The sequence below is a fragment of the Macaca thibetana genome, chromosome 13 (genome assembly GCF_024542745.1).
Source record: "Macaca thibetana thibetana isolate TM-01 chromosome 13, ASM2454274v1, whole genome shotgun sequence".
Classification (NCBI taxonomy): domain Eukaryota; kingdom Metazoa; phylum Chordata; class Mammalia; order Primates; family Cercopithecidae; genus Macaca; species Macaca thibetana.
In genome coordinates this window covers 49,943,991-49,969,653 of record NC_065590.1, presented here as the reverse complement: position 1 = coordinate 49,969,653, position 25,663 = coordinate 49,943,991, and the positions used below count along the sequence as shown (strand labels likewise).

Genomic DNA, 25,663 nt, shown 5'->3' with positions numbered 1-25,663 from the left:
AATGGTACCAACTCCTCCTTGTACCTCTGGTAGAATTCAGCTGTGAATCTATCTGGTCCTGGACTTTTTTTGGTTGGTAGGCTATTAATTATTGCCTCAATTTCAGAGCCTGCTATTGGTCTATTCAGGGATTCAACTTCTTCCTGGTTTAGTCTTGGAAGACTGTAGGTGTCCAGGAAATTATCAATTTCTTCTAGATTTTCCAGTTTATTTGTGTAGAGGTGTTTATAGTATTCTCTGATGGTAGTTTGTATTTCTGTGGGGTCGGTGGTGATATCCCCTTTATCATTTTTAATTGCGTCGATTTGATTCTTCTCTCTTTTCTTCTTTATTAGTCTTGCTAGCGGTCTGTCAATTTTGTTGATCTTTTCAAAAAACCAACTCCTGGATTCATTGATTTTTTGGAGGGTTTTTGTGTCTCTATCTCCTTCAGTTCTGCTCTGATCTTAGTTATTTCTTGCCTTCTGCTAGCTTTTGAATGTGTTTGCTCTTGCTTCTCTAGTTCTTTTAATTGCGATGTTAGAGTGTCAATTTTAGATCTTTCCTGCTTTCTCTTGTGGGCATTTAGTGCTATAAATTTCCCTCTACACACTGCTTTAAATGTGTCCCAGAGATTCTGGTATGTTGTATCTTTGTTCTCATTGGTTTCAAAGAACATCTTTATTTCTGCCTTCATTTCGTTATGTGCCCAGTAGTCATTCAGGAGCAGGTTGTTCAGTTTCCATGTAGTTGAGCGGTTTTGATTGAGTTTCTTAGTCCTGAGTTCTAGTTTGATTGCACTGTGGTCTGAGAGACAGTTTGTTATAATTTCTGTTCTTGTACATTTGCTGAGGATTGCTTTACTTCCAATCTCGTGGTCGATTTTGGAGTAAGTACGATGTGGTGCAGAGAAGAATGTGTATTCTGTTGATTTGGGGTGGAGAGTTCTATAGATGTCTATTAGGTCTGCTTGCTGCAGAGATGAGTTCAATTCCTGGATATCCTTGTTAACTTTCTGTCTCGTTGATCTGTCTAATGTTGACAGTGGAGTGTTGAAGTCTCCCATTATTAATGTTTGGGAGTCTAAGTCTCTTTGTAAGTCTCTAAGGACTTGCTTTATGAATCTGGGTGCTCCTGTATTGGTTGCATATATATTTAGGATAGTTAGCTCTTCCTGTTGAATTGATGCCTTTACCATTATGTAATGGCCTTCTTTGTCTCTTTTGATCTTTGATGGTTTAAAGTCTGTTTTATCAGAGACTAGTATTGCAACCCCCGCTTTTTTTTGTTCTCCATTTGCTTGGTAAATCTTCCTCCATCCCTTTATTTTGAGCCTATGTATGTCTCTGCGTGTGAGATGGGTCTCCTGAATACAGCAGACTGATGGGTCTTGACTCTTTATCCAGTTTGCCAGTCTGTGTCTTTTAATTGGAGCATTTAGTCCATTTACATTTAAGGTTAATATTGTTATGTGTGAACTTGATCCTGCCATTATGATATTATCTGGTTATTTTGCTCGTTAGTTGATGCAGTTTCTTCCTAGCCTCGATGCTCTTTACATTTTGGCATGTTTTTGCAATGGCTGGTACCGGTTGTTCCTTTCCATGTTTAGTGCTTCCTTCAGGGTCTCTTGTAAGGCAGGCCTAGTGGTGACAAAATCTCTAAGCATTTGCTTATCTGTAAAGGATTTTATTTCTCCTTCACTTATGAAACTTAGTTTGGCTGGATATGAAATTCTGGGTTGAAAATTCTTTTCTTTAAGAATGTTGAATATTGGCCCCCACTCTCTTCTGGCTTGGAGAGTTTCTGCCGAGAGATCTGCTGTTAGTCTGATGGGCTTCCCTTTGTGGGTAACCCGACCTTTCTCTCTGGCTGCCCTTAAGATTTTTTCCTTCATTTCAACTTTGGTGAATCTGGCAATTATGTGTCTTGGAGTTGCTCTTCTCGAGGAGTATCTTTGTGGCGTTCTCTGTATTTCCTGGATTTGAATGTTGGCCTGCCCTACTAGGTTGGGGAAGTTCTCCTGGATGATATCCTGAAAAATGTTTTCCAACTTGGTTCCATTTTCCCCCTCACTTTCAGGCACCCCAATCAGACGTAGATTTGGTCTTTTTACATAATCCTATACTTCTTGCAGGCTTTGTTCATTTCTTTTTCTTCTTTTTTCTTTTGGTTTCTCTTCTCGCTTCATTTCATTCATTTGATCCTCAATCGCAGATACTCTTTCTTCCAGTTGATCGAGTCGGTTACTGAAGCTTGTGCATTTGTCACGTATTTCTCGTGTCATGGTTTTCATCTCTTTCATTTCGTTTATGACCTTGTCTGCATTAATTACTCTAGCCATCAATTCTTCCACTTTTTTTTCAAGATTTTTAGTTTCTTTGCGCTGGGTACGTAATTCCTCCTTTAACTCTGAGAAATTTGATGGACTGAAGCCTTCTTCTCTCATCTCGTCAAAGTCATTCTCCGTCCAGCTTTGATCCGTTGCTGGCGATGAGCTGCGCTCCTTTGCCGGTGGAGATGCGCTCTTATTTTTTGAATTTCCAGCTTTTCTGCCCTGCTTTTTCCCCATCTTTGTGGTTTTATCTGCCTCTGGTCTTTGATGATGGTGATGTACTGATGGGGTTTTGGTGTAGGTGTCCTTCCTGTTTGATAGTTTTCCTTCTAACAGTCAGGACCCTCAGCTGTAGGTCTGTTGGAGATTGCTTGAGGTCCACTCCAGACCCTGTTTGCCTGGGTATCAGCAGCAGAGGCTGCAGAAGATAGAATATTTCTGAACAGCGAGTGTACCTGTCTGATTCTTGCTTTGGAAGCTTCCTCTCAGGGGTGTACTCCACCCTGTGAGGTGTGGGGTGTCAGAGTGCCCCTAGTGGGGGATGTCTCCCAGTTAGGCTACTCAGGGGCCAGGGACCCACTTGAGCAGGGAGTCTGTCCCTTCTCAGATCTCAACCTCCGTGTTGGGAGATCCACTGCTCTCTTCAAAGCTGTCAGACAGAGTCGTTTGCGTCTGCAGAGGTTTCTGCTGCTTTTTTTTTTTTTTTTTTTTTTTTTGGTTGTTGTTGTTTAGCTGTGCCCTGTCCCCAGAGGTGGAGTCTACAGAGACAGGCAGGTTTCCTTGAGCTGTTGTGAGCTCCACCCAGTTCGAGCTTCCCAGCAGCTTTGTTTACCTACTTAAGCCTCAGCAATGGTGGGCGCCCCTCCCCCAGCCTCGCTGCTGCCTTGCCGGTAGATCACAGACTGCTGTGCTAGCAATGAGGGAGGCTCCGTGGGTGTGGGACCCTCCTGGCCAGGTGTGGGATATGATCTCCTGGTGTGCCTGTTTGCTTAAAGCGCAGTATTGGGGTGGGAGTTACCCGATTTTCCAGGTGTTGTGTGTCTCAGTTCCCCTGGCTAGGAAAAGGGATTCCCTTCCCCCTCGCGCTTCCCAGGTGAGGCAATGCCTCGCCCTGCTTCAGCTCTCGCTGGTCGGGCTGCAGCAGCTGACCAGCAGGGATCGTCTGGCACTCCCCAGTGAGATGAACCCAGTACCTCAGTTGAAAATGCAGAAATCACCGGTCTTCTGTGTCGCTCGCACTGGGAGTTGGAGACTGGAGCTGTTCCTATTCGGCCATCTTGCTCCGCCCCCCCCACATTTTCTTAATCCAGTTCATAGTGCCATAGTTTCTCTGCTGGTTCCTTCTCATCTGGAGGCACCAGCACTTCTTGTTTTTTAAAATATTTTTGAGTGGATTGGATTTTTTTCTTTATTCCCAATATTATCATTAGTATTATTTTTCTCTGCCTTTCAATTTTTTCCCCTCTCTAGGGAGTGTGACTGTAGATAATTCTGTGTTGAGCCTTTGGCTTTGTTTCTATAGCCCCATGGACTTATTTTGGTAGGTTTTATATTGGGCTATGCAGTTTGACCTACAAGCCCATAAACGACCCTCACAGATAGAAGCTGACTGAAGCCAACATGGTTGTGTATATACTTGATCCTTGATTACTGGTAAAAGCGACCTGTTGCCTCAGGCAATGGGCTGATTGGTGAAATACACAGTTGTCTGAGCTTTTTCCCCAGTCCTTGAGGGGTAGGAGCCACAAAGGGTAGGGCTAGAATGACCAGTTCTACCTACAGGTCCCCTGATGGCAGGGATAAAACCCAGTACCAAGGAAGAATCCAGCAGGCAGCCACAATCCTTTCAGAGGTGCGCTCAGGCATAGACATGGAAAACCTCCTTGTCCCCAAATTCTTTGCACAGAGATGGGGGTTAGACTAAACTCCTAATCCAGGAAGTTGGGTGTGCAGGTGCCTGGTCAGCCTCTCTGCATCATGATCTATGTCAAGGAAAAAGGGGGTGGTTCAGGCTGCTGAACCAAATGAGAATTTATTCTGAATGCCTGGAGATCTGCCTGGGTGTGGGGTAGAGAGAACCTTACTGCACCACAGTCTATGTCCAGGAAGGACATTGCACCTCTAGCTGCTCAACCAGGTGAACTGGTGATCTGAATGCCTGGTTATCTGCCTGGTATGAACCAGAGAAGGCCCTACTGCACCATGATCTAAGTCCAGGAGGGGGTAGCACAACTCAGGCTGCAGAACCAGGCAAACTGGTCTCTGAATGCCTGGATTTCTGCCTGGTGGTCGAGCAGAGACAGACTCATTTCATGGCAGTCTCAGAGGCAGAGCAGGGCACACAACAATGGCACCTGAAGATTATTTCCAGGACAACAAGCTGGCTTTGGCTGCAAGTATCACTGCCCAGGAGAAACTGTAGCTGTAGTAGCTCTTCTCCTGCTCCAGGCATGTGATGTGGAAGAGCACAATTCCAGTGCCAACTGTTGAAGCACTTTCCACAGTTCTGTCTGTAGAGGCCCCTATCTTGATCCAGAGCAGGTGCCGCAATGTCTGGCTTGAGGCTAAAATGCCTACATATCTATGCAACCCAGTGGCCAATGAATGTGACTTTGTATGTGCAGGAATAAAAGTGATGTTCTGTTCTCAGTCCCAGCTCTGGGGAAGTGTGCAGTTTTTCCAGCGTTTTTCCCACATAACTTCTTTAACCGTTTCCCCTAGTTAGCATCAGGGTTTGAGAGAAACAGTGTTCTCTCAATCAGCCTGGGTTGTTTGGGTCCACACTGAAAAGGTGATTCACAGCAGGAGGCTCTCTGTTTCTCTTATATGCTAGGACTTCACTCCTTTTCATCAGCTGGTCACCATCTTGGAGGCTGCTTGCTGACGTTCTCCCCTCTGGGATCTAGTGTGTCCTTAATAATTACAAATTTGCTTCTTGAATTAAAGCTCACGGAGTTGGTCTTTGTATATTTTACTATTTCCAAACGACTGAGGCATACTGAAAGCATCTAATCTGCTATCCTGGGGGGACGGTGGGGAACAAAAAACCACAAAACAAAACAAAAAATGCCTTTTTTATACTTCTGACTCTTCTGCAACAGCAGTCACTTTTGATAGGAGTCAAGGTCAATCTTCTGCTCATACACTACAGCATCAAACAGAGAGGTGTTAAGAATATACCTCTTGGCCAACTTCATTGGTTCATGACTGTAATCTCATCAATTTATGAATCTGATGTGGGAGGATTGCTTGAGATCAGCAGTTCATGACCAGCTTGGGCAACATAGTGAGACCCCATCACTACAAAGTAAAAATTGAAAAAAAAAATTAGCTGAGTGTGGTGGTGTGCTCCTCTAGTCCCAGCTCCTTGGGAGGTTGAGGTTAGAGGATCATTAGAGTCCGGGAGTTCGAGGCTGCAGTGAGTTATGATCTTTCCATTGCACTCCATCTCCAGCCCCGGGTGACAGAGGAAGAATTTATCTATTAAAGAAAAAAAAAAGAATTTATCTCTTTATTTGTAATAGCTGACTTTCTTGTTGCTTAATAAAATAGTGTTCTGTATCATCCCTTATTCAGCTGATAATTAGAACCAACGTATAAACTAAAGCAAGGAATTAAGACCATGGTATCAATATTTATTATCCAAATCCTTCCTTGGCCCAGGTTAAGACTAGGCCCAGCTAGTATTTGTGGTTTCCGATATGAAATGTCCATAACAATTTTTTGGTTTCCAATTGGTAAACATGTTAGGAGTAACAAAGATTGACCTTAAAGTGGTGGCAGTAATTCATCTGTCATTATTCGTTATGGACTGATTTTTTGTGTCCCCCTAATGCTCATATGTTAAAGCCTTTACCCTCAGTGTAATTGTATTTAAAGGTAGGGCCTCTGTGGAAGTAATAAAGGAGATCATACGGGTGGGATCCTAATTAGAAAGGTCAGTTGCCCTTAGAAGAAGAGACATCAGAGACCTATCTCTCTGAGCATAGTTAAAAGAAGGGTTGCTTGAGGACAATACAGTCATGTGCAAGCCAGGAGAGTGGCCCTCATCAAAAAGTGGACTCTACTGGAACCTTTACTTTAACTTAACAGCTTTCAGTACAAAAAGAATATACATTTCTATTGTTTAAGCCACCAATCTACATTATGTTTTTATGGCTGCCTGAGTTACCATGTCCTTTATACATTTCCAGCTGTGTAAAATTTAAACATTTCTTACATTTCTTCTCTGGATCTAGCATCAGAATAGGTTGCATGGTTTTTCGTGGTTTTTTTTTTTTCTTCTCTCTTTTTATTTCATTTTTTACCAAAAATATCTTTTAAGAGAGTTTTTTACAACAAAAATTTCCTTTTTCCCTTTCTTGCCTTCTTTTTCTATACCTACAAAATTTAAAACATTATTTTTGTTTAGTAAATCAGAGAACACAAAAATACATAAAGTATGAAAGTTCTTCACTGTATGTCATTCTCTTTACCTTCCACAGATATAACAACAAAATGCCATTAATAAGGTATGCATTCTTTGAGACCTGTACGTATTCATTTATATGCATAAATCATACTTAAAATACTCAAAAATGTTTACTTTTTTATAAAAATATAACTACATTTTGAAACTTTCTTTTTTATTTAGCACAATTTGAGTTATCTTTCCTGTGAATGTATCTAGGTTTGTTACTCTATTTTTAATGGCTTTATTTTGTTCTTACTTTGAGTATGTAATTTTTATATATCCAGTCTTCTATTGAGAGGTATCATGTTATCCCTAATTATTATGACATTTGCAAATGGTGTACATTTGTAATTGTCTCTGAAAAGAGGTTCATTGAAGTAGAATTATAGTCCAAATATTTAATGCACTACTTAATTTTGATGAATACTGCAAAATGCTACCCCATTTTAGATTGTTCTTAAACGAATGCTCAGTTAGACTTCAAATCTTATTTATAACTTAAAATATTATGAAAAGAACTAAAGCTCTCCAGAGGATGCTAACAGATACAGAAAAAGGTTAATGGTTATTTGTTTTTATTTTGCAGGTGAAAAAGGGACTGACTTTCCTAAGGTCCCTTAATAGTATCAGAAATTCTATGAATGTACGAGAAAAAGGAAAAAAAATCAGTGATAATAATAACAAGATCAAATTCATGGTGAATTTTGTGAGCAAACTGCATAATCTAAAATACATAAAGCAGACATTTCTAGTATTTAGAATAAATAGAAAATCCTAGAACATAGTGGGGTGCTTTCGTTTACCTTACTCAGAAAATGATAGATTGTTAGATGAAAAAACAGAACCAAAAATATCACAATACATTTTGTATGAGACACCAATTTAAATAAAAATAGTACAGAAAGTTTAAAAATATCCATTTGGAAAGGAAATATATTGTAAATTGTAGAAAAAAAGATTAAAAATTGTGACAAAGGATAAAATAAGCATTAAGCGACAAATTAAGATTTCAAACATTAGTGAAGGAATATAAATATGTAAGCATGATAATTAAGAACATATGCTTTCCTAGAAATGGAGTCTAAACACATACCAATTGATAGAAATTGTGATAAGAACTATAATTAAATATTTCATGCATACCTTTGAGAAACTCTTACATAAATCAGATTAATAATTTTTTAAAATAGAAATTTTAACAACCTAATTATTTACAAGCAATGTCTAATAAGAAACTCTAACAGAGGGCAGTGGAGAAATTTTCCATAATGTAAATACTGAAGTGTGTCTGGCAATCAAAAGTAATAAGAAATTAAGATAAAGCAAATAATATCTACAATGAATGTGGATGTCAAAATTAAACTGAGAAGCCAGAACGTTTGCTTATATGTTTGCTTTTATACAGGTAATTTCAAGAAGCATTCTGTTTCACAAAATAAGTGATACCTACCTATTTTCTGCTAGTACCATTTCACTTACTTATGGCTAGCTTTGTTTTTCCATGCGAAATCACTCTTGCAGTCAAGTAAGGATATTTTCAGTGTTATTTTTATCAGTCCATAAATTTATTTAAACACTCAGGACATCCCAAATAGTATTTTAGACACTACAAAGAAAAATTTCAAAGAAATGCTATTTTCTTGAAAATGGTTACCACTTAAAAAATTTAGTACTACTGCCGTTATTCAGTATAGACAAAAATAAAGAATTATGTCTTTGCCCATGATTAACCATTCAATTCTTTATCTTACCTAGAGTTCTATGATACTGGTGATTTGTTAGATTAATAAGAAATTCTTCTTTCTAACTGCTTGCTTTCTCATTCTGACACCTTTTCAACAAATTGTTGTTGTTTTACATCACTTTATATTTAAGTAGGGATTTTTATGTTTACTTACCTATTTTCCTATTGTTGCACATACAGTTATGTAGATTCAATCGTGTTATTTTTAATTATTGTGGATATGTAATAGTTATACATTTTTTGAGGTTACATGTGATATTTTGATACAAGCATGTATGATTCCATTCTTAAGCTACAGATTTGCACATCTGCCTTCAGCTCTGGAATGATGTCACAGATAACTTTGGGATATATCACTTTCATAAGCATATCAGAGAGAAATGAGTACAATTATTTCCCAAATGTCACTTAAAGTGTTGTATTCAGATCCTCAATAACTTACCAGTAATGTTGCCAGGTAGTAAAAATAGCATGTACAGAAAGGCTTAGCCTTGTAGCGATCCAAGGTCAGGGCAGTAGGAGTGACCCTTCCAGGGTGCAGGCAATAATTTAAATCTGAAGACAATAACAAACTGATGAAGATTAGTCAGTTTTCTGTCACTGGAAGCCTATCTTTTTTATATATACTTTAAGTTCTGGGGTACATGTGCAGAATATGCAGCTCTGTTACACAGGTGTACATGTGCCATGGTGGTTGGTTGCACCTATCAACCCATCATCTATATTAGGTATTTCTCTTAATGCTATCCCTACCCCTACCCCTGCTCCCCAAAAGGCCCTAGTGTGTGATGTTCCCATCCCTGTGTCCATGTGTTCTCATTGTTCAACTCCTACTTATGAATGAGAACATGTGGTGTTTGGTTTTCTGTTTTTGTGTTAGTTTGCTTAGAATGATGGTTTCCAGTTTCACCCATGTACCTGCAAAGGACATGAACTCATCCTTTCTTATGGCTGCATAGAATTCCATAGTGTATATGTGCAACATTTTCTTTATCCAGTCTATCATTGATGGGCATTTTGGTTGGTTCCAAGTGTTTGCTATTGTGAACAGTGCTGCAGTAAACATACGTGTGCATATGTCTTTATAGTAGAATGATTTATAATCCTTTGGGTATATACCCAGTAATGGGATTGCTGGGTCAAGTGGTATTTTTAGTTCTAGATCCTTGAGGAATTGTCACACTGTCTTCCACAATGTTTGAACTAATTTACACTCCCACCAGCAGTGTAAAAGCATTCCTATTTCTCCACATCCTCTACAGCATCTGTTGGTTCCTGACTTTTTAATGATTGCCATTCTAACTGGAGTGAGCTGGTATCTCATTGTGGTTTTGATTTGCATTTCTCTTGGTAAGAATAAGATATTCTTTCCTCTAAAAAATGTTCTGAGCCTCAATTCTAAACAATTTTAGTTGTTGTGTATGTATATGTACACATGTATGTATATGTACACAATTTTGTCAAATGTGCATATTTGTTATCCTTTAATACTGTCCTTTAATAAACATTTTGTTACAAATTAAAGGTCATTTGGAGAGTTTCTAGTTATACAGTTTGTCCATGCCACCTGCAGACTTTGCTGAATACATTCCTTTGAAAATTAGTATCAGGTTTTGGGCAAAGTCACTTTCTTCAACTTCTGCAGAGCTACAGGAGTTGTAGTGGGCCCTTAGAGTTATAAAATTATATGTGAAGTGACCGATTAAGGGGCTAATTACACTTAAACATTTTAATAAATCAATGTATTGTATTTAATTTAATTCCATTCAAATGATATTAACTAAGTGCCAGCTCTATATTAAGCTGCTGAAGACATAGCAACAAAGACTTTGATCTCCATGCTCAAATTATGAATTTTAATGTTTAATGATTAGTGATGTTTAGCATTTTTTCATATGCTTGTTGGCCATTTATGTGTCTTCTTTTAAGAAGTATCTGTTCGTGTCCTTTGCTCATTTTTTAGTGAGGTTGTTTGTTTTTTGCTTGTTAATTTGTTTCCTGTAGATTACAAGTATTAGAACTCATTGAACGCAGAGTTTACAAATATTTTCTCCCATTCTGTAGGTTTTGTGTTTAATCTGTTGATAACTTATTTTGCTGTAAAGAAACTTTTTCATTTAATCGGGTCCCACTTATCAATTTTTGTTTTATTACAATCTGCTTGTTGAACTGATACATTTATCATTATGTATTGCCTTTCTTTGTCCTTTTTGCTCATTGCTTTAAAGTCTGTTTTGTCTGAAATAAGAATAGCAACCTCTACTCTTTTTTGTTTTCTGTTTGCTTGATAGCTCTTTCTCCATTCCTTTACTTTGAGCCTATGGATGACATTGCATGTGAGAAGGGTTTCTTGAAGACAGCATATAGTTGGGAGTTGCATGTTTATCCAATTTGCCATGCTGCATCTTTTAAATGGGGCTTTAGAAGCAAATATTTAGAGAATTTATTACCACCAGACCAGCCTTACAGGAGGTCCTCAAGGGCACGCTAAAAGTGGAAATGAAAGGTTGTTGCCAGCCACCACAAAAACACACTTAAGTACATAGACCACTTACACTAAAGCAACCTCACAGTCAAATCTACATAACAACCAATTAACAACATACTGTCAGGATCAAATCCATACAAATCAATATTACCTCTGAACATAAATGGTGTTCATAGTCTATTTAATGTGACTCTTTAATCTCAGTTTTTGAATTGCTTTACTGACTTCCTTAGATTCCTTGGATTGAGTTTTTAATGTTCTCCTGAATCTCAATCTTTGTTGCCATCTAGATTCTGCATATAATGTCTGTTATTTTAGCCATTTCAGCCTCATTAAGAATCCTTCTGGAAAGTGAGTGCAGTCATTTGGAGGTAGAAAGACACTTTGGCTTTTAGAGTTGCCAGAGTTCTTGCACTAGTTCTTTTTCTTCTGTATAGGCTGATATTTTCATTTAATCTTTAAAGTTGCTGTCCTTTTTATTGGGTTTTTTTACTTTTATATTCTTTGATGGTCCTGAAGTTTTCACTGTGTTATAAGTTGGATATAGTCAATTGGCTTCCTTTCTGAATGATTTCAAGGGGCCAAGTCTCAGCTCAGCACTCCTGTGTTGCTTCCTCTAATGCTGGGTGCCTGAGATTAGGCTTATGACTTTCTTCTCTGGCCCCTTTACCTCCAGCACAGCAGTGCTGGAGGGGCCAAGGTGTTCCTGGTCTGCTGGCAACACTTTGATTGGGGTGCTGACAAAAGTGCTTCATTAGGGCAGTGTCAGCAGGTTCTGTACTCATGCATACGTTCCAGTGTCAACAGGGTGGCCGTGGGACAGCAGGGTTTGTTCACACTTACTAAGTGGTTGGAGGAGACTGTGGTTGAGTGCATGCTAGCAAAGTGGTGGGAGGAGACTTTTGGTGGCTGCACACTGGTGGACTCTCATCTGCAAAAGCTCTCTAATGGTTACGTGGGATTTTCTGGTAAAAGAACTACGGTGATGTACACTGAGAAGCTCTACAGCTGGGCATCTAAGCCTGTGCTGCAGGTGGGTATGGCCAGGCAAGGACACTGGAAGAGGCCAACAGACAGGGAGACCCTCAAAACAGACTGCCCCACTCTCACATGCGAGATAGCCCTGTTAGGTCCAAATCTAACAGTTAACAAATGCTAAAGCCACCTAGAGGATCATGGCTTTGGATCTCTCGGATATAGTTTTCCTGTCTAGGGCTGCAACCCACAGTTTGGAATTGAGTTTGGGACAAAAAGGTGTCTCAAAGGGTGCATGGATTCAGAAGGGCTTTGCCAAATTTGCAGTCATCAGCCAGCAGGGGTCACTCCTCTGTTGCCTCCCTATCATAATGTGCCTTATACTCATTATTCAATTCACCATTAATGGGTACTTAGGTTGATTCTGTGTCTTTGCTATTGTGAATAGTGCTGCAATGAATGTATCAATGCATGTGTAGTTTTGGTAGAATGATTTATTTTCCTTTGGGTATATAAGCATTAATGGGATTGCTGAGTTGAATGGTAATTCTATTACCATTCTATTAGTTTTTTGTGAAATCTTCAAACTGCTTTCCACGGTAGCTGAATTAGTTTACATTCCCACCAACAATATAGACATATTCCCTTTCTCTACTGCCTCACCAACATCTATTCATCTATTTCCTGACTTTTTGGTAATAGCCATTCTGACTGGTGTGAGATAGTATCTTATGGTGGTTGTGATTTGCATTTCTCTGATAATTAATGATGTGAATATTATTTCAAATGTTTTTTGACCACTTATATGTCTTCTTTTGAGAAGCCTCTGCCCATTTTCTGTGCTCTCATTTTCATGGAGTTATCTGACCTTTGCTTGTTGATTTTTTAGAGTTCCTTATAGAATCTGTATTTCAGACGTTTGTTTAGGGCATAATTTGCAAATATTTTCTCCTCCACCTATAAAAGTCATAGAAGAAAACCTACCAAGTAGTCTTCCAGGTATTAGCCTTCGCGAAGAGTTTATGATCAAGTTCTTAAATGCAACTGCAAAAAAAAAAAAAAAAGAAAAGTAAAGTGGTACCTAATTAAACGAAAGCACTTCTGCACAGGAAGTACTATCAACAGAGCAAAACAGATAACCTACAGAAGCAGAGAAAATATTTATTACATTTTCAGTTTCATTACTGATTATTGGTTTGTCTAGAATATCTATTTCCTCATAGTTTGATGTGGGTAGTGTTTATGTGTCTATGAATTTATCAACTTTTTCTAGATTTTCCAATTTGTTAGCATAGAGTTGTTCATAATAGTCTCTAAAGATTTCTTGTATTATTATTATTATTATTATTATTTTTTGAGACAGAGTCTCGCTCTGTTGCCAGGCTGGAGTGCAGTGGCATTATCTCAACTAACTGCAATCTCTGCCTCCCAGGCTCAAGCCATTCTTCTGTCTCAGCCTCCCTAGTAGCTGGGATTACAGGCATGTGCCACAACACACAGCTAATTTTTGTATTTTTAGTAGAGATGGGATTTCACCATGTTGGCTAGGATAATCTCAATCTCCTGACCTTGTGATCCACCCATCTTGGTCTCCCAAAATGCTGGGATTACAGGTGTGAGCCACCACAACCCAGCCCAGATTTCTTGTGTTTCTATGGTCTCATTTGTTATGTCTCATATTTCATTTCTGATTTTATTTGGGTCCTCCCTCTCTTTTTCTTAGTATAGCTAATGACTTGTCAATTTTGTTTATCTTTTTAAAAACCAACTTGTAATTATATTGCTCCTATGTATAGATTTTTGGTCTCAATTTTATTTACTTTTGATCTTTAGTATAATGTATTTTTTCTTCTAATTTTTGGTTTCTTCTGTTTTTGCTGACCTCATTTCTTGAGGTGCATTATTAGGTTGTTTACTTAATATATTTCAATTTTTTAATGTGGGCATTTATTGCTACAAACTTCTCTCTTACTGTTGCTTTTGTTGTATTGCATAAATTTTAATATGTTGCATTTCCATTTTCATTTGTTTCAAGAAATTTTTTAATTTCCTTATTAATGTCTTCATTGACCAATTGGTCATTCAGGATAATGTTGTTTAATTTCCATGTGTTTGCGTAGTTTCCAAGGTCCTTCTTTCTAGTTTTATTTCTAATTTTATTCCATTTGGGTCAGTTAAGATATTTGATATAATTTCTACTTTTTGAATTTTTTGAGATTTGTTTTGTGGTTTAGCATATGATCTATATTGGAGAATGTTCCATGTGCTGATGAAAATAATGTGTGTTCTGTAGCAGTTGGGTGAAATGTTTTGTAAATATCAGTTAGGCCTGATTGGTCTTGTGTGTATTTATAGTTTAACTTGGATGTTTCTTTGTTGATCATCTGAATGATCTCTCCACTACTGAAAGTGGGATGTTGAAGTCCCTAGCATGATTGTATTGCAGTCTATCTATCCCTTTAGATCAACTAATTTTGCTGTAAATACTAGGGTGGCTTGGCGCAGGGTTCATACATGTTTATCATTGTTAAGTCCTCTTGCTGAATTTACCCCTTTATCATTATGTAGTAAACTTCTTTGTCTCCTTTTACAGTCTAATACAATTATAGCTACTTTTGCTCTTTTTCAGTTTCCAGTTGCATGAAATCTCTTTCTTCATCCATTTCAGCGTATGTGTTTTTAAAGGTGAAGTCAGTTTCTTGTAGGCAGCATATAACAGGGTATTATTTTTGTCCATTCATCCTTCCAGTCTTTTTATTACCAAATTCAGTCTATTTACATATATTGTTGTCATTGATTAGTAAGAACTGAGTACTGCCATTATCTTGCTTATTTTTTTGTTGTGTTTTAACTCTTCCCTTCCTCTCTTCTTTTCTTATTATTTTTCTTTGTGATTTTCTCTGGTAGTATGTTTTCATTTATTGCTTTTTATTTTTAGTGAATCTAGTATAGATTTTTGCATTTTGGTTATAATGAGACAAAACATCTTACAGATATTACAAGTTATTTATAAGTGATGATCACTTACCATAAATTAAAAATAAAATAATATGAACAAAGAAAAAATGAAAAAAATCACCTACACTTTAACTTTGTTCCTCCTGCATTTTGACTTTTTGTTACATCAATTTCTATATCTTTAAAGTACCTATCTCTTGACAGTTTTCTGTAGCTTTTACTTTTTTTATGGCTTTGTCTTGTACACTTCACACTGGAGTTGTAAGAGGATTTCATACTACAGTTGCAATGTTAGAATATTCCGGGTTTGTCAGTGTATTTACTTTTATCAGTGGGTTTTATACCTTCAAGTGTTTTCTTTTTGCACATTAGGGGGGCTTTCTTTTCTTTCAGATTAAAGAACTCTCTTTAATGCTTCTTGTAAGAAAGTCTGATGGCAGTTAATTTTCTCAGCTTTTATCTGTCTGGGAAAGACTTTATGTATCCTTCATATTGAAAGAATAGCTTTTCTAGTTACAGTGTTCTTGGACGACAGTTTATTTCTTTCAGCACTTTGAATATGTCATCTTATTCCTTCCTGGCCTGTATTGTTTCCATTGAGAAGTCTGTTGCTAGATGAATTAGAGTTCCTTTATATTATTTGCTTCTTTTTTCTTGTTGCTTTCAGAATCCTCTGTTGGTCCTTGACCTTTGAAATTTTGATTATTATATGCCTTGGGCAGTTTTATTTGGGTCAAATCTGTTCAGTGTTCTCTGACCTTCCTGCACTTAGATATTCATCTCTAAAGTTTTGACATGTTTCTGTTATTATTTTTTTGATTAAACTTTCTACCTCTCATTCTTGCTCAACACGCTCTTGAACCCCAATAATTCTTAGGTGTAGTCTTTGGAGGTAATTTTCTGTATCTTGTAGATAATCTTTGTACCTTCTTATTTTTTTGTATTTTTTTTTCTCCTCTGACACAGTGTATTTTCAAATTGTCTTTAAGTTCTCTGGTTTACTCTGCTTCATGCTTTCTGCTGTTGAGAACAATTAACAATTGTTTTAGTTTAGCAAACATATTGCTTTCTTTTCTTTTCTTTTCTTTTTTTTTTTTTTTTTTTTTTGAGATGGAGTCTCACTCTGTTGCCCAGGCTGTACAGCAGTGACACAATCTCAGCTCACTGCACCTCCACCTCTCAGGTTCAAGTGATCCTCCTGCCTCAGCCCCACTAGTATCTGGGATTACAGGCACATGTCACTATGCCTGGCTAATTTTTTATGTTTAGTAGAGATGGGGGTTTTGCCATGTTGGCCAGGCTGGTCTTGAACTCCTAACCTCAGGTGATACACCTGCCTCAGCTTCCCAAAGTGCTGGGATTACAGGCGTGAGCCACCATGCCTGACCAAGAGAAAATATATTTCTTAGGTCCAAGATTTCTGGTTGATTTTTTTTTAAATCATTCCAGTCTCTTCATTAAGTTCCCCCCATAAATTTCTGAATTGGTTTTCTGTGTTATCTTGGATATCACTGAGCTTTCTTAAAACCACTATTTTAAAATCTTGATCAAAGAGCTCACCTATCCCTATCTCAAGGTCAGTCGTTGGTTCTCCATTTGTCTGGGGAAGTTGTGGTTCCCTATTTGCTACTGTTTCTTGTGAACATGTGTTTATATAGTTGCACTGAATGATGAGCTATTTATTCCAGTCTTCTCTGTCCAGATTGTTTAGGTTTTTATCAGATACATTTGCTTAGAGTGTCTTTGTAATTTACCTTTTGAAATTGTTTTTATTTTTCTGCCAGGTCCTCACCTTCTTTTTGGCACTCGATGCTGCTTTAAGCCCACGTTTGTCTCAGTTTGGTAAATGATCAGAGTACTGCTTGTCATGAATGAGAGAAGTCCTTCTGTGGATATCCAAATAGTGTGTGAAGGCTGGTTAGGGGTTCACATGAAGAGGATCTGTGGAACATACCTTCTATAGCATCATACTACTGGACAGCCACTGTGATTTGACATTTCCTTTGGCTAAGTTATAGAGAAGAGTTTCCAGGGCTGGGAATGGTAGTCTCCCCTCTCCCCTTTGTCTCTGGCTGTTATTTTTAGAACATTTCTCCCTTGAGGCTCTTCTGATGCTTCCTGTGGGTTGTGGGAGGAACTGGTTTCCTGCTAGGAAATCCCAGATGATGGGAAGGCTGTTTGTCCACATCACGCTCGCTGTTTCCAGTATAGACACCATGAGTCAGAGATAAGTTTTCTGCACACTTAATGTGGGGCAGATTGAGGGGTGGGGCATTGTGGATATGGAAATCCTATTCATTACTATCTGCTTGGAGTTCTTTGAGTTCTGAGATATTGCTGATAATCTCAGCACTATAATTTGTTTCTGATTTTCTGTGCAGGGAGAAGTAAAGCCAACTGCCTTATATGTCATCATTTTGACAGGAACAAAATGGCCTGTAAATTTTTTGATGTGTTGTTGAATTCATCCTGCTAGTATTTAATTATTTTTGAAAGTATATACATATATTGGCCTTGTAGTTTTCTTTTTTCTTGTGATGTCTTTGATTTTGATGTAAGGGTGATGCTGACCTCATATAATAAATTTGGAAATATTCCCTCTACTTCTATTTTTTGGAACATTTAAAAATAGATGGGTATTAATTTTTATTTCATTGTTTGATATAATTCAGTCATGAAGTCATATGGCCCTGAGTTTTTCTTTTCGGAAGGTTTTTGATTCCCATTTCAATCTCTTTATCTGTTATCTTTCAGGCTTTCTATTTCTTTTTGATTCAGTCTTGAGAGTGTATGTTTCTAGAATATTATCCCTATCTTTTAGGTTATCCAAGCTTTTGGCATACTATTGTTCATAATAGTCCTCTATAACATTCCTCATGGAACTGGAAGAAACTCATTTAATGTTCATATGGAACCAACAAAGAACCCGAATAGCCCAGGCAATCCTAAGTAGCAGAAAGCATCAGGCTGCCCAACTTCAAATTGCACTACAGGGCTATAGTAACCAAAACAGCATGGTACTGGTACAGAAGCAGACACATAGACAAATGGAACAGAATAGACGGCCCGGAAATAAGGCTGCATACCTACAACCATCTGATCTTTGACAAAGCTGACAAAAGCAAGCAATGGGGACAGGACTCCCTATTCACTAAATAATGCTGGGATAACTGACTAGCCATATACAGAAAGCGGAAACTGGACCCCTTCCTTTCTCCATATATAAAAATCAACTTATAATGGATTAAAGACTTAAATGTAAAACCAAAACTAAATTAAAAAACCCTGGAAGACATCCTAGGCAATACCTTTTTGGACATAGGCCCTGGCAAAGATTTCATGACTAAGACACCAAAAACAATTACAACAAAAGCAAAAATTGACAAATAGGAACTAATTAAACTAAATAGCTTCTACATATTAAAATAAACTATAAAAACAGTAAACATACATCCTATAGAAATGGGAGAAAATATTTGCAAACTATGAATCTGACAAAGGTATATCTAGCATTTATAAGTAACTTAAACAATTTTACAAGAAAAAACTAAACAACCCTATGGAGAAGTGGACTCAGACATAAACAGAAAATTGTCAAAGAAGACACAGATGCAGCCAACAAGCATATGAAAAAAGTTCAATATCACTGATATTAGTGAAATGGAAATCAAAATCACAATGAGATATCATCTCACACCAGTCAGAATGGCTGTTACGAAAAAGTAAAAAAATAACATGCTGGTGAGGTTGCAGAGAAAACAGTATGTATACACTGTTGGTGGGAGTGTAAATTAGTTCATCTGTTGTGAAAAGCTGTATGGTGATTCCTCGAAGAGCTAAAAACAGAACTACCATCCCACTCAGCAATCCCATTCTTGGGTATATATCCAGCAGAATATAAATCATTCTGTTATAAAGACACGTACATGCATATATTCATAGCAGCACTGTTCACAATAGCAAAGACTTATAATCACTGTAAATGCCCATCAATAGAAGGCTTGTAAAGAAAATATGGTACATATACACCATGGAATAATATGCAGCTATAAAAAAGCACAAGATCATGTTCTTTGCAGGAACATGGATGGAGCTAGAAGCCATTATTCTTAACAAACTAATACAAGAACAGAAAACCAAAATACTGATGTTCTCACTCATATGTGGGAGCTAAATGATCAGAACACACAGATTCAAAGAGGAGAACAGACACCATGGCCTACCAGAGGGCTGAAGGTGGAACATGGAGAGGAGTGGAAAACTAATTATTGGGTACTAGGCTTAGGAATCTGCTGATGAAGCAATCTGTACATCAAACCTCCATGACAATAGTTTACCTGGATAACAACCTGCACATGTACCCCTGAACTAACATAAAAGGTAAAAAATCATGTTGTGCATCTTAAATATATACAAGAAAAATAGCTTAATAACAAAATGAAATAACAACAAAAACAGCATTTAGCTTAGGTTTTGATACTTCATGAGAAGTTGTTACATATAAAAATATTTTATTTCTCATTTTTATTAGTAGTTTCAATGTACTTTTTCTTAACTGGATTTGAGATAGAGAGTTTGCGAAGAAGCAAAATTCACTTATTAAGTAGATGGCGAAAGCACCATGGTCCCAGAGGAAAACACTTTCTTTCTGAAATCTTACTTCTAACAGAGTAGCATTGTTATAAGGTATGTCTTTGAGAGGTGCATTGGAAAGTGCCTCTGTGGAAAAGTACTTTCTTTTTCAGTGTCAACAAAGGTTGTACTGATTTTTCTCTGTTGGGCAGGTGGACTGTTTTTGCCTAGTATGTTAACTCCAGAGCTGTTTTCTTGTGATGAGTGTATACTTTCTAAAACTGAAGCCAAAGTTGCTGGAAATGATGAGGAATAAAATATCATTCCAGTGTCAATATCTAAAGGCATATTCTTCATCAGAATTATGTTTTAAGTATTCATGAAGAAAAATATAGAGACTTAACATATACCTGGGTAAGGACTAAGTTCTGATACATGCAATATTGATTGAATGCTCATATAGCAAGTAAAACAGCTTATTTGGCAAGTATAACAAGTGTTTTTCTGTTTAATCTCTAACATGCTGTGCTTAGCAGAATTAACTGTCATCCTATCAGAATGTTATTGAATCGTATAAAAGCAACCTTGTTTGTAGTGTATCACATGGAAAACCTTTTAAACATCGAAAAAATATTTCTAAAAAAATGTTTAAAGACTTCTCAAATACATAAATGTTGTATGAAAGAAAATATTAGACCATATGTGATTTACTTTGTAAGTCTGGAAACAGTTATGGTAGCTGTTATAAAATTGCTTTTCTAAAAAGCTGCTTTTTACGTAGACTATGAACTCCCTATGAATCAGAACCTTATGATTTGTTCATCACTTTATCTCTGCCTCTGGTTACTAGCACTTGATAGGCAAAGAATACATGTTTTGAGGAAATTAATGAGAAGTCAAAATAAAAAATAAAATAGTAATATATACTGAATGAGATATCTCTGAAAAAAAAAATATATATCTGAGTCCTATACTATATAATTCATTTTCATTCTACCTTGTGATTGACAAGCACAGGTTTTAGTAACACATATTCCTTCTACAGATGTCCTATACTACAGTGTAGCAGGTAAGAATGAGGTGTGAGTCAGCCTTGCTAAGCGGGTCATTACTGAGAGCAGGTCTGATCTAAGCTCTTGTTATCGCTTCTGCAAAACAAATCTTTCTGTGGAGATGTTAGATAAGAGTTTCCTAAGAATTACATTTCCATATCTTTTGAGTTCAAATGACAAAGACCAATTACATCTTTTCTCTATATCCCAGTTCAGTATTCCTGGAAGGACTCAAACTTGGGTCACATGTCTACTACTAACTGAAGGCTTGGGAGAGGGCCTAGCAAAGCACTGCACACAGGCCAAACCCAGCTTTCTGCTGCCTTTTATAAATAAAATTCTGTTGGAAAACAACTGCACCTATTTACAATTTCCCTGGCTACTATACACTACCATGACAGAGTTGAGGAGTTATGACAGAGATGATATCACCCACAAAGACTAAAAGATTCAGTAGCTGGCCCTTTACAGAAAAAGTGTGTCAATCCTTGGCTTTGTATTTCATAGAACAATTGTGTCTCTGTGTGGAAGAAGGGCAGTTCTCAGAGTAAAACACTGAACAGATATCCAATAAAGCACCTTGTATAGTTGGTGAGGGACTCTGTTCTTTGTTGTATGACCAACAATCCAAATCAGACTCCAAGGGGAACAAGCTACTGATATCCTAAGGAGGTTTGGTGGGTAGTGGGGGCTTAAGACACAGCATAAACATTTTATACTGTGGTGATATCAGAGCCACCACAGTAATACAGTGAAATCTATTATTTTAGGTGGCCAAAGGGGTTTGGGATTGGACTTTAGCTGCTGACTAGAGGTGAAAACAGAATCAAGACTTAGGGAGGAGAAAAACAAACAAGAGCTATGCAGTGGTTCCTAGGGAAGGGGTTCAGGACAGATGAGATTCTTAAAACTAATATTTAATTAAAGAAACAGGCACAAAATACCATCATATGGACCTTAAAAATGTATTAGATGTTAGGAAACAAGACAAAAAATGTTTGGCACACGGATACTCAAGGCACATAGCAGTTGGATAACTGCCTTAGGACAGAAAAGGTAACCTCAGGTTGCTCTGGCTGGTGAGTCTGAGTTCTTGGAAATACTTGGTTACAATTTATTCTGAAACTGTGCATGGTGACCCTATGATGGTTCCATGTCTCTGTCACTGAACATATCTTGGAGAATGCAAGGAAAGGGGATTATATATTACAAAAATAAAAACTAATAAAAGCAAGGGGCATGGATGATGAGTGGATTCAATGCACTAAAATAAAGTGTCTATTTTTAGTTCAGATTTTCTGAGTTGCTGAACCTAAAAATTAGATTTTTCACTTACTTGCTTGATAAGTTCAACTCACAGAGTTTGAATCTGGTGAACAAGTGCCCTGGCTGGTTATGAATTTAGAAGGGTTGGTAAGAGAGACATATATTCAGAAGGACAACGTCTACGTGGTGTCCCGAGGCAAGAAAAGAACACATAGTGTTCTAAAGGCAGAGGCTGGTTGTACTTATAGAAGGAACGAGGCATGGTTGGAAGCCTTCTGTGCAAACAGTTATAGTTGCATAAAAAGAAGTGATTGTGACAAAAGTAAATAAATAAAAAATATTCACTATAAAGGGTTTTAACAGTGTAAATCAAGAGAATGAAAAGGTAGAGGTGGTTTCACAGAATCATTTCTCTAAGCATCGCTCCTTTCATCTTTGGTGTCTCTTCTGTACCCAAGATGCTGTTGAACCTGGAAAGAAGAAATCACTGGTTAGTGGAAAGGAAGAATCAGTGGAAAGGCTTCATACATCCGGTTGCTCTTATCTCATTTTACAGAGGAAGAGACTGAGGGCTACAGAGGTGAATTAACCTGCTTTACATCACAACCTCCTCTTTCCAACTGCAATGCTATTTGTGCTTTCTGTGTTCCAATTACTCAGGGGTTTTGACTCTAGGTTTTCTCATATTTCAGTTGTTAATTTGCGTTTTTATAGGCTGTGGAGAAAAAGGCACAGGGGCTACAGGCTTTAAGGGTCAGAAATTTCCGTAAACCAACCTCTAATCCTGCCTAAATTTGCTGGTCTCTCTAATTACCTATCTGCTTCTTGCTTTGTGCCATGATTTGTGCTTTCGTGTCTGAAACCACTGCTATGTAGTTTTGTTGGCGTAGTTTTGGATATGGTAACTCATGGTTCTCCTTCTCAACTAACCTTTCATATGTGGAAATACAGAACAGACTTTTTTATTTATAATTGATCCCAGACCTTGAGTACTCTTGTCTTTGGTATCAATTTTGTTTCTCGGAGAATTTATGATGAGCATCCCATCCCCACATTGAGTTTGACAGACCTTTTGTGTGCTGAGACAAAGATTGGGATTAACCAAAAATGGCCCATTCTTCTGAATTCTAGATTCTCACTTGCCTATTATGTGCAGCAATGTAGTGCTGATACATTCTTAGAATAGAGCTTATGGTTGACCAAAATAACCAATTAACCTTAGCTCATTATATTCTGGAAGACTTTAGAAATGACTTAATACATATAAATTTCTTGGTATACAGTAGGGTTTCTCAACATTGGTACTATTGGTATTATGGTTTTTATAATCTTTTCTTGTGGGGTGCTGTCCTGGGTTTAGCAGCATCTTGATTTCTATGAACTAGATGCCAGTAACACCTCACCCTGTTATGACAATAAAAAGTGTCTCCAAATTGTTAAAATTTCCCAGAGGATAAAACTATCCTTTAATGAATATCAGTACTATAGACTGTGGCACATAGGCAGTTCAAAATAATTAGCTATATTTTTACCTAAATATAAATAAAATTTATATAAATAAATTTTTGTGTAATTTTTAAAATTTTTTCTTTTTATTTATAATTTTAGATTCAGGAGATACATGTGCAGATTTGTTATATGTAAATACTGCATGATGCCAAAGTTTGGGTTCCTCATGTTCCTGTTGCCCACGTAACGGACATGGTATCCAATAAGTGGTTTTTCAACTCTTTTCCTTCTCCCTACTTCCCTCCTTTTGGAATCCCAGGGTTTATTGTTGCCATCTTTGTGTCTGTGTGTGCTCAGTGTTTAACTTCAACTTATGAGTAAGAATATGTATTATTTTGTTTTTTGCTTCTGCATTAACTTACTTAGGATAATGGCTTCCAGCTGCATCCATATTGCTGCAAAGAATGTGACCTTGTTGTTTCTTATGGCTGCATAGTATTCCATGGTGTATACTTACCACATTTTTCTTTCTTTTCCCTGTTACAGTAACTTTAATTTATCTTGTATTTTACAGAAATCTATGAACGATTTTTAAAAAGCACCTCCTTACATTCTTCTGGCAGCTGTCAAGTAGGCAATAAGTGTGTCAACAGCTTGAACAACAGCATCTTGCAAGGATATCAGACCAACCAACCACTCACCAAAGAACTTGGCACCTTTTAAATCTTGTTTTTAGTGCAAGGGTGTATCCACTCTGATGGCAATCCTGTCCAGGCAAATCTCCACAGCATGCTTTGCAAAATCAGTGATTAGCAAATTAGTTAGCTTTGGCACGGAGCTGTGTTCACTTGCCCATGACAACCTGGAAGCTGGTTTTGATGTTGACAATAGAATCTCTAGAATGACACATTTCTCTCTGTAAAAAATAGAGTTGGATGTGCTTCCACAGGATTGTGTTCCATGTTAGGCATGCGTGACAAGTGGTGTATTCATGGATGTATCTTCCAAGACAATTTCTATCTGTTTCTTTTGTAATCTTCTTTTGATTACAAGTTGGTTATTACCATCTAGGGAACCATTTGTACCCAATTCAGCCAACAAAAATGCAGGGAGGTATTTGGGGAGACAATACATTTGTTTATATATATCTGTAAAGTCGACAAAAGAAGTTTCCTTGTTTCCTACTCACACGACATAAGGAGGTTTTGTGACAAATTTCCTTTTCTCTCCAGAAACCATAACTGCATTGTCCCTACATGATGTGGAACACTCTATTCAGTTGCTTCTCATATGTGTAGTCTCTTTCTGAGCTTGCCCAAGTAGAGCCTGTCTGATTACTGAATGAGATGCCATCATCTTTTTTATCTTTTAGGCTTCATCTTTCTTTGGTAATTTTTTATCATCTGGGAACTTGAAATTCCACTTTTTCTCTTTTTATTGACAAACATAATGTCAACGTCATCCCCTGGTTCAGCTGGTTCTTAAACATCACTTTCAATCTTCGGATCCTTTACATCTTCTTCACCTCCATCAATGTGAAAAACCTTTTTTGTTTTTCTCTTATTTTTCTTTTGATTAAAGATCAAGTCATCTGGATCATCGTAAGTATCTCTTTTCCTATTGCCCTCTTCATCAGCTTCCAAATCTTTGTCTTCAGTTGGCTCTGGCTCCACTTCTTTTATTTCTGAGGGCTAGCTTTCCTCTGTTTAGGTATCCCCACCCTCATCTAACATAAATGGCTTCTTCTTTTTCTTCCTGCCCATAGTAGAATCAAAAATCATCTTGTCCCCAGATGTGGCTGTAGTTCGAGTGGGCTCGGCACGAATGGGAAGTCAGACAGGTCAGCCCCAGGCCTTGGCAGCAGCTCTGCTCCCATTGATATCTCTCCCATTGCCACACTAGGCTCTTGCATCAGTGAAAGGGCTGCATTTTCTTTATCCAGTGCACCATTGATGGGCACCTAGGTTGATTCCACATCTTTGCTGTTGTAAATAGTGCTGTAATAATCATACGAGTGCTGGTGTTTTTCTTTTTTGGTAGGACAATTTATTTTCCTTTGGGAATATACCCAGTAAATGGGATTACTGGATCAATGATAATTCTGTTTTTAGTTCTTTGAGAAATCTCCAAACTACTCTCTAGAGGGCCAAATATGCATTCCCACCAATAGTATATAAGTGTTTCCTTTCTTCTGCCACCTTGCCAGCATTTGTTATTTTTTAACTTTTTAATAATAGCCATTCTGACTGGTATGAGATGGTATCTTATGGTGGTTTTGGGCTGCATCGTTATGAAGATTAGTGATTCGAAGCATTTTTTAATGTTGGTGGACCACTTGTGTGTCTTCTTTTGAAAAGTGTCTGTTCATGTATTGTGCCCACATTTTAATGGA

General features: G+C 37.5%; 1 pseudogene; it reads right to left on the bottom strand.

Annotated features, from left to right (window-relative positions):
* Positions 1-24,088: 24,088 nt before the first annotated feature.
* On the bottom strand, positions 24,089-25,100 carry LOC126934411 (eukaryotic translation initiation factor 2 subunit 2-like; annotated as a pseudogene).
* Between the last annotated feature and the right edge of the window lie 563 nt (positions 25,101-25,663).